Consider the following 8,726-nt stretch of genomic DNA (forward strand, 5'->3'; position numbering starts at 1 on the left):
ACCCATGATCCCTTTCTTCTTTCCAATTTCTCACTTTTGGAATTGGATTATCTACCCTACGCCTGTCTCACCATTGTATTTTAGAAGCAGATAACTTGTCTGGTTTCACAGGTTCACAGCTTGAAAGAAGCTTCACCTCAGGATGAACCGCAGTTTGATTCTCAACCATAGTTGATTTAGATAATATTTAGATGAGATTTTCTACTTAGAGTTGATGCTGGAATAGGGTGAGACTTTGGGGACTGCTAGGATAGGATGAATATGTTTTCCATGCGAGAAGGACATGAAAGTTTGGGGGGGGTCAATGGGAAGAGTGTTATAGGCTGAACTATTTCCCTCCAAAATTCATGTTGAAGTCCTAATCCTCAGTATCTCAGAATGCGGCTATATTTGGAAATAGGGTCTTTAGAGAGGTAATTAAGTTAAAATGAGAGAATTAGAGTTGGCCCTACTCCAAATATGACTAGTGTCCTTATAAGAGGAGGAAATTAGGACACAGACACAGGGCAGAAAGGCCACATGAAGACAAAGAGAGAAAATGGCCATCTACCAGTCAAAGAAAGAGGCCTAAGAATGAAGCCAACACTGCTAACACCTTGTCCTTGGGTTTCCAGCCTCCAGAACTGTGAAGACATAAATTTCTGCTGTTGCAGCCACTCAGTCCGTGGTCCTTTCTTACGGCAGCCCTAGCAGACATTCTCCCTGTCTCCTCGCCCCTTCTCCCTCTCCTCTTTTAGCCAAATTCTAATCAGGTTTTTGTTCTTTCTCATCACAAGATTAAAACTCTTTCTGTTAATGCCATCAATAAACTTCACATTGTGAAAATCAGTGTTTTTCTCTCTCATTATGCCTCCCATATGACCGATAATCACCATTCAACACAGATAATCATTACCACCTCTGGTCTTTTCCTCTGGTTTCCAGGACTTTATACTCTCCTGGCACACCCCTACTCCATGTTTTCCTCAGTCATCTTTTCTGATTCCTCCTCTTCACCCCTAGTTTTCAAGATTGGAGTATCTCGATTCTTTGTCCTCTTCTTTACTATAAATATACAAATAATTCCACGTTTTTATTTCTATCTCTAGGCCAGACTTTCCAAAAGATACATGCCTCTTTGATATCTTTACTGGTCTGTTTAATAGACATCTCAAATTCACCAGGTCTAAGACAGAACTCCTCATATTTCTAACAAACCTGCCTACCCATGGCCTTCATCATCCCTTTACAGGTGTTACCATATATTTATTCCATGAGTCTAGGTTCTCTAGAGAAGCAAAACCAGTAAGTACTGTGAACCCATGAAAAAAATCTTGAATCTCAATCCGCTAATCCCATAAATTCTCATAAAATGAAATAGAGAAGAGTGTTGTTCCTATTAATATAGGACCAAAGCTTGCAAACAGGACACTGATACATAATATCAAAGGTCTATTTTCTACAGCTGTTTCTTTATGTGTTTTATCACAATGTATAAAACCAGAAATAACATCATATTTATCTGTGAGCATCTATAGTGCCCATCAATATCTACTCAGGGTTAAAGTGGAAGGTAAATGGTGGGGACAAGGATATAATGGTGAATAAACAAAAAGTCTTGTCTTTCTGGTCAACAGCCTTAAATCTAGTACCTTAAATCGATCATGTATAACACTTTAATAAAAGGTAAAAATGCATCAGCTATTAGAGAGGAAACAAAAAAAAACTGTATGTCTGTGAAATGTGGAATAGTATTTATGTGAGAAAAAGGAAGGGGTAGAGGTGGCAGGAGAATTTTCAGAACTAAGTCTTCAAATTAATAGTAATAATAATAATAATTAATAATAATAATATCATCTTTGCTTCCCTACCCATTCACTTTCCCCATCAGCAGATTCATTTCAAACAATTGGATATTTTCTTTTCTCTGTCACCTTATATACTATGTGCATTTGCTATCATGTGTTTATCAACATATTCCAATTCTTTACTTTAATGCTTTCCTCACTAGATTTTGAGCTCCTGGCTAGCAGTAATTATTTTCTCCTCACTATGTCATTGTTTCCCAAAATCAAGATTTAGAATTTGGAATGATGAAGACACTGAAATTTATAATTATTAACTGCCCGTTATTGCACTTGCTGGATACGTTACATACATTCTTGTTCAACGGATGAAGAGAATGATCAGAGCAAGAACCGAAAATACAACTTCCCCTCCTGAAATATATTTTCTGCATGTTCCACTGGAGTCATATTTTTCTTGACTTTCAGAGATGCTGTGTCTCCAATGGAGTTAACTGGATTTTGGAGAGTAGTGTGCTGCTATCAGTCTTGGGAGCACTATGATGAGTGTGTTGTAGAGGAATGCCGTTTACCCGAGGTAAGTGAAAACCTCACTGACAAGACAATCCTACAAAGGACAAAATATGAAGATAATGATGCCAAAACAACCGCAAATCCACACTGAAATGCCAGGGCGTAACATTCCTGGACCAACTGACAGGATAAAAGAATAATTTACTAAAGTGTTTCTTATCTATTGTACCTCACCCCTAAAAACACACTGAAGCTATGTTGAAAACCACATTACAAGTTACTGCCGCCCTGAGCTTCAATAACTTGTAAAATGCCAGCAATGCACCTCCTATAAACACATTGAAAAAGCATCTTAGTACATTACTGCCTCCAGGAGTGGAGACCACGTTTATGGAATTGGGAAGTTATGACCCCATCTGTTATGTGTGTCGAACAGCTTACACACTGTAAAGGGCTGCCTTGCAACTCCACACATCTCAGGTGGGGAGAGCAGCGCTTGGCAGGGGAAATAAAACAACAACATTTGTTTCTTAGCTCATTTCTCTTACTCCAAAATCTGGCTAATATACTGCTGCTAAGATAATATGTCACATAAAATATTAAATATGCTACTTCCCTTAGAGAGCTTTCCTAACCCATGTTCAAAGATAGTATTAAAATTCACTCAAATAGAAAGCACCAAAAGAATGATTCACTAAAAAATAAAGGGAGAAAAGTTCCTTTTATGAATTTAAAATGTCACTCTAATTCCTGCTTCCTGCCATTTCCTATGATTAGAATAACTCTGTTCTACGTGAATTACATCCTGTCTTCTAATCTAAGGTCTTACCGTCAAAGCTATCCACAGGCAGGCAGCATAACCTGAGAGCTGACGAGAAATGCTGCATCCCAGGCTCCACTCGGGACCTACTGAGTCAGAATCAGCAACTCAACAAGATCCGCAAGTGATCAGTATGCAGATTAGAATCTGAGGGCCACTGCTCTAGGGTCAAAGTAGAATAGAATTACCCTATAATGGGGTATCACAATCTGTGTCTGCAGACATCTATGTTGTCATTGGTATCGATACAAAAAGTGAAATATGTTCAAATAAGTTTGTGAAATGCTAGGCCAAATGAAATAAGCAGCTGTTTCTACTGCCAGACTGACAGTCTATCACAGATATAGATTATGGATTATATAATAAACTCATGCGCACTGTCATTCTCCCAGAGTAAAGAGTATGCAAGGTTTTCCTCCCCCTACAGAACGCAGAAATATCCAGTTATTCACTCAAGTGAATTATTGCATGCCAACTATATACCAGGCCTAAATTAGTAAAGAATTTACTTTGAACTTGCTTTCATACTGATATTTTTTAAAAAATTATGTAGCTTTATGTATTTCTGCTATTATTTCAGTAATGTAGACTTGTAGATACCATTAAAAATGAACTAGATATTTATGTTCTAATGTAGAAAGATGTTCATGAAATATGAATTGAATAAAAAAATTATGAAAATTATACATACTCACAGTGCAAGTCCCTTGTTACAAAGTATATATGCCATATTCTATGATATATATGATGCATGTGCTACAGATACACACAAACGAGCACGAGCCTAGAAAACATACAGAAAGTCTTGGTGGTTATTCGGAAAGGTGTAATGAGAGACTTGGAAAGCAAAGTTCCACTTCTTAAGGTTTCCTAGCAATAGAACTAGAGGTAATATTTACTTTGTGGACTTCCAAGAAGTTTTCAAGTTAAAAAAATAATGCTTTCTTTACCCATATGCCACTATTTCAGTGGCAAAGTAGCTAATTTTCCTATTCGTCGCTTGTCTTTTTAGCACATCTTTTTTGCCTTTCGTCTAGCAACAATTACCACTAAGAAAGCAGCAGGCAGAAAACAGAATAAACTACCTCCTGAAAACAGCTCAGCATGTTTGGCAGCAGGAATATTCTAATAAATAGACAAAACAAAGCTTCAGAATTCTCTGTATATATAAAGTACCTTATCCTTCCTTAAACTAAAATTAACACCACGGACTCTTACAAACGTTGCTTTATGAGCAATTGTATCAGTAGATGCCACCGCCTTATCTCCGTGGATCAGTCACGTTCAGGAGAAAATTAGGTCTTTTTCCTTGGAATCGCAGTGCCGTGGTTGCTGCGCTGGCACCCCCTGGTGGACAAAATCACACAGATTAGGAGAATTGAGGAGCAAGCCACCAGGAATCTGTTGTCTGGAAGATAAATGAGCTGCATCTTTCAGGTAGCTTCTAAGATTGGAGCACTTTGGGATGAAAATGCACTTCGGTTACATTGATTTAGTGCTCTGGCCTTCTGATAAAGGCACTGTCGGGTGCTCTGTGGTGCCAGCTTCTCTGCACCTCCTGTGGGTTTTTAATATTTACTAAAGCAGCTGTGCACAGTCAAGTTCGATATCCAGAGACGTAACAGATAAGGTCACAGAGAAAACCTGAAATACCAAACTGGTAGGATTCAACACGTGCGTGCGTTTTCACTCTGTCTTTGAAAATTTCGCCCTATATTTTTTGGGGGTGATCACACAGTCCTCAGAAGAGGCTGTAGAAGGCAGAATTGTGGAGTCGCTCAAAGCACAGGCTTTGGGGTCAGACAAATCCGGACTGTGTGTATCTGAAATACTCATTACATATATCTTGATGTTCTCATCTATGAAGTACACACGATTGAAGCAACAGATTTCAGAGAATTATGAGGTTCAAAAAACATAAGGCACGTAGAGCATAGCGCTTAGTAGACACTAAACAGTAAGTTAGTGGTTTAAAAGGTTTTCTTTAGAATGCAAGTAAAACATTCCTTTAGTTTAAAAACTGGAAAACTGCAGCTCTCTGTCCTCTGTTATCTGAAAACCAAGCTGCACTAGCAGCAAAGTGTATAGATAGATGTTTCTGCCAAACCGGTGATGACCATCCAGCAGGTGGGGTTTCAGTTACTACAAATTAGTGATGGCCTGGAAAAGACTATGTATTCTGATAATAAAATAGGGATAATCTCCTTGATCATCTCTCAAAAGCGAATACGTCCCCCCGCCCCCCGGCCAGTATTTCAATTTGTCCAGACCTGTGGGGGAGGGGTGGAAACAATAAAATCTCTCCTAACGTGAAACATCTTTCATGACCAGGTTTCTGGGTTGTCATTTAAGTAGGTCAGGGAAGAGAACAGCCCCTCTCCCAAGAGTCAGGCACGTGGTTTGACGTTGCAAAGCTCTAGTAATTGGACTCACAAAAGTACTGAATCAGCCCGAGCGCCAGACAGGGCGTCTGGAGCACGCTCTCCCGGCGCCAGCACGCATGGCCATCTGCTGCGATTATACTGACAGCTGCAGCCTCTTCACTGAAGAAGAACACCTGAAAAGTCAACCCTGAGTGGACCAGCTGCATCAGGTTCCCGCTGCAGAATCTTCCAGGAGGACTGGTGTTTATCCAGGTTTTGAAAGCGCAGTTTTTACTTCCTTTGCACAAGTCAAGACCTTTTGCTGCGCAGGCACCCCTGTGTCTGCTAATCCTTTTTCGTTTTCTCTAAAATTCAATTGGGAGTTTCTGAACGGAAGCTATGTCATCTGAACTGAAAGCACTGTTTCAGGGGAAGGCTTTTTTTCCCTCAGCATTTCGCCATTCAGAGGCTGGCACTGTGTTCACAAGTAGCGTATCTCAGAGTACTGGGATCCCGGAATTAAAGCAAGCACACGTAGCACCTCTTCACATCTCCATTGTTTTGCCAATATGTCGATGTGCCAACGCCCTCAGCAGCTTTCCATTATAATAATACAATGTTTCTAATCTGTGTTTGTGTAGCCTCCCTCAAGGTGTATTATATCTAAAGAATAGGGACAAATCTTTCCATATATTTTCAATCTAACTGAATGTGAAGTATTTGTAGAAGGCACTCAATACTTCTCAATAGCTATTTCCTTAGTCACATACTTCGATATTTTACAAAAGTGTATGCATATATATATTGCTTATTGTAAGCAAGATACTGTAATTGCTTTACAAATAACTTTCAAAATCCTCATAGAAGCCCTACTATGTCCAATTATTGCTTTAACAACTTATCAAACTTTGTGGCTTAAAAACAACACAATTTTTTTTATAGTTCTGGAAGTCAGAATTCTAGACTGTGTCTCACAGGGCTGACATCAAGGTGTCGACATGACTGTGTTCTTCTGGAGGCTTCAGAGGAGAATCTATTTCCTTGCCTTTGCCAGCTTCTAGAGGACACCTGCATTCTTGGTTGTGGCTCAGTTCCTCCATCTTCAAAGCCATCCATGGCCAGCCATGCCGTTATCACGCTGCATCACCCTTGTTCTCTGCTCCATCACATCTCCTGCGCTGACTGCCTGCTTCTCTACTGCACTCTGAAGGATTCTCTCTCCAACTCAAGATTCTTAATCACATCTGCAAAATCCCTTTTGCCATGTAACCTCTTCACGCACATGGATATCTTCAGGGGCCATTATTCTGCCCACCACATCTACAAATATCAGCCTCATTTTACATATGAGGAAACCTAGACTCAGAGAATTTAAGGAATTTGTCCAAGGTCACACAGTTAACTAGTGGCAGAGTTTGGATTTAAACATAAGCAGTTTGGCTTCAGCGTTTGGGCCTCTAACAACTGTACAGTTTAATATTCATTAAGTGAAAAAGAGAAGGAGAGAATGAAGAAAGGAGCTAGAAACATTTTTTGTCTCTACAATCATATACAATAATGCCAGCTGTTATTTAATAAATTAAACTCTATTACTTTCAGTTAAGTAATTATAGTAACAAAACATACTAAAAAAAAAAAAGAGCTTGAAGACAAAAGAAACAGTGCCCCAAAGTAATGAGTAGAGGCCACTGAGATTAACTGTGTTTGCTGCACCGAGAGAGGCTGAAAGATACGAGACACAAAGTATGAATCACAGTAAAAGAGATGGATTGTACTAAAAGTAGACAACATTGAAAACCCAAAGAAAGTGAGAAGGCTCAGAAGGGGAGATCAAAGATGCACAACAGAGTAGAAACTGTAAAATTAGAAGAATATTTTAATTGTCAATTTAGGAATGCATATAAAATAGGAATCTTTTAACCCAGTTTCCATTGCCAACTACAAAAAAATAACCAGATTCATTCGATGTGTAAGGCTCTCTTGTGCTTGTGTTATAACATGTTGGAACTCCAAGTTGAATTCTAGTATGGGATTTTTGTCAAATTTGAAGATGAAGATAATGAGCCGAAACCAGGAAATCAACAAAGAGTGAGTAAGTAGCAGAACACACCCAAGGAATTAATCTCACACTTTGAAATTAACCTCACTAAAGTCAGGATTCAAATTCACTACCTCCAGTTAAATAAAGGTAAAGGCCATTTGTATACATCCAAATAGGAGAGCATTCTGCACACGGCTAAGGGGATGGTGTGTGTCACATTTTCCAATTGTTCACTCCTTTTCAGAAAAAGTAACAGCTCCTTTACCAAATATATTTCCATGTATTCAACAAACATTTAGGGACCCTCTCATATGGTAAGCATTTGTTAGGATGCATAGTAAAGAATGTCATGTTCCCAGTCATATGCACATGTTTAAGATGTGAGAGGTTTATTTTAAATAATAAAACACTTATAGCATTGATTTATCTTATTTTCAAAGCAGTATGTATCTGCTGTAAATAATTTAGAAAATATACATAGGCAAAAAGAATAAAATAGTAATAATCTTTTATTCTACCAATCAATAAAACCTCCTGTTATCAAATTCTAATATTTTGAATTATTTCTGTAGACTTTGTCCTTATATATCCACATTTTTAAAAGAAAATACTTACATTTTAGAAACTATTTTCAACCTTTTTTTAAAAAAAATTTAACAATGTATTTTGAACAAAATGCTTATGGACATGTCCCCATATCGTTAAATACCATCGTGTGTAATGGCTGCATACCATTCCGCTGTAAATGCACACCCTAATGCATTTTAGCTAAGCCAATTTTGTTTGCAATTTAGTCATGGAACTGTGAACTTCTCTAAAATGTTTGCTCCATAACCCCTGCAGTGACACAGTTCCATGATATTTATCACTACTTTCTGTCAAACTGTATTGTAGCATTTCCAGTATCTTGAAATTTCATTGAAATGGATAATACTTTTTCATTAAAAACTCTTCCTGAGTTCTATATTTAAAGTCCCATTTTTAACATGTTAGGCCTAGAAATATAATCAATAATCACTTTATAAAAGATTTCTAAGACATTATTTTTCCATTATTTCTTCTCACTGTATTTGCATGATTCCTCTAAGATTACAGACTATAAAATATACTCCAGCATTCTTCCCTTCACCACCACTACTGTTTCCTCAAACTCGTGAAACATACCCTGAAAAATGTGTCTCTAATCAACAAAACAGGTATTTCCT

This window comes from Equus quagga, chromosome 2 (genome assembly GCF_021613505.1).
Source record: "Equus quagga isolate Etosha38 chromosome 2, UCLA_HA_Equagga_1.0, whole genome shotgun sequence".
In the NCBI taxonomy this organism is placed as follows: Eukaryota; Metazoa; Chordata; class Mammalia; order Perissodactyla; family Equidae; genus Equus; species Equus quagga.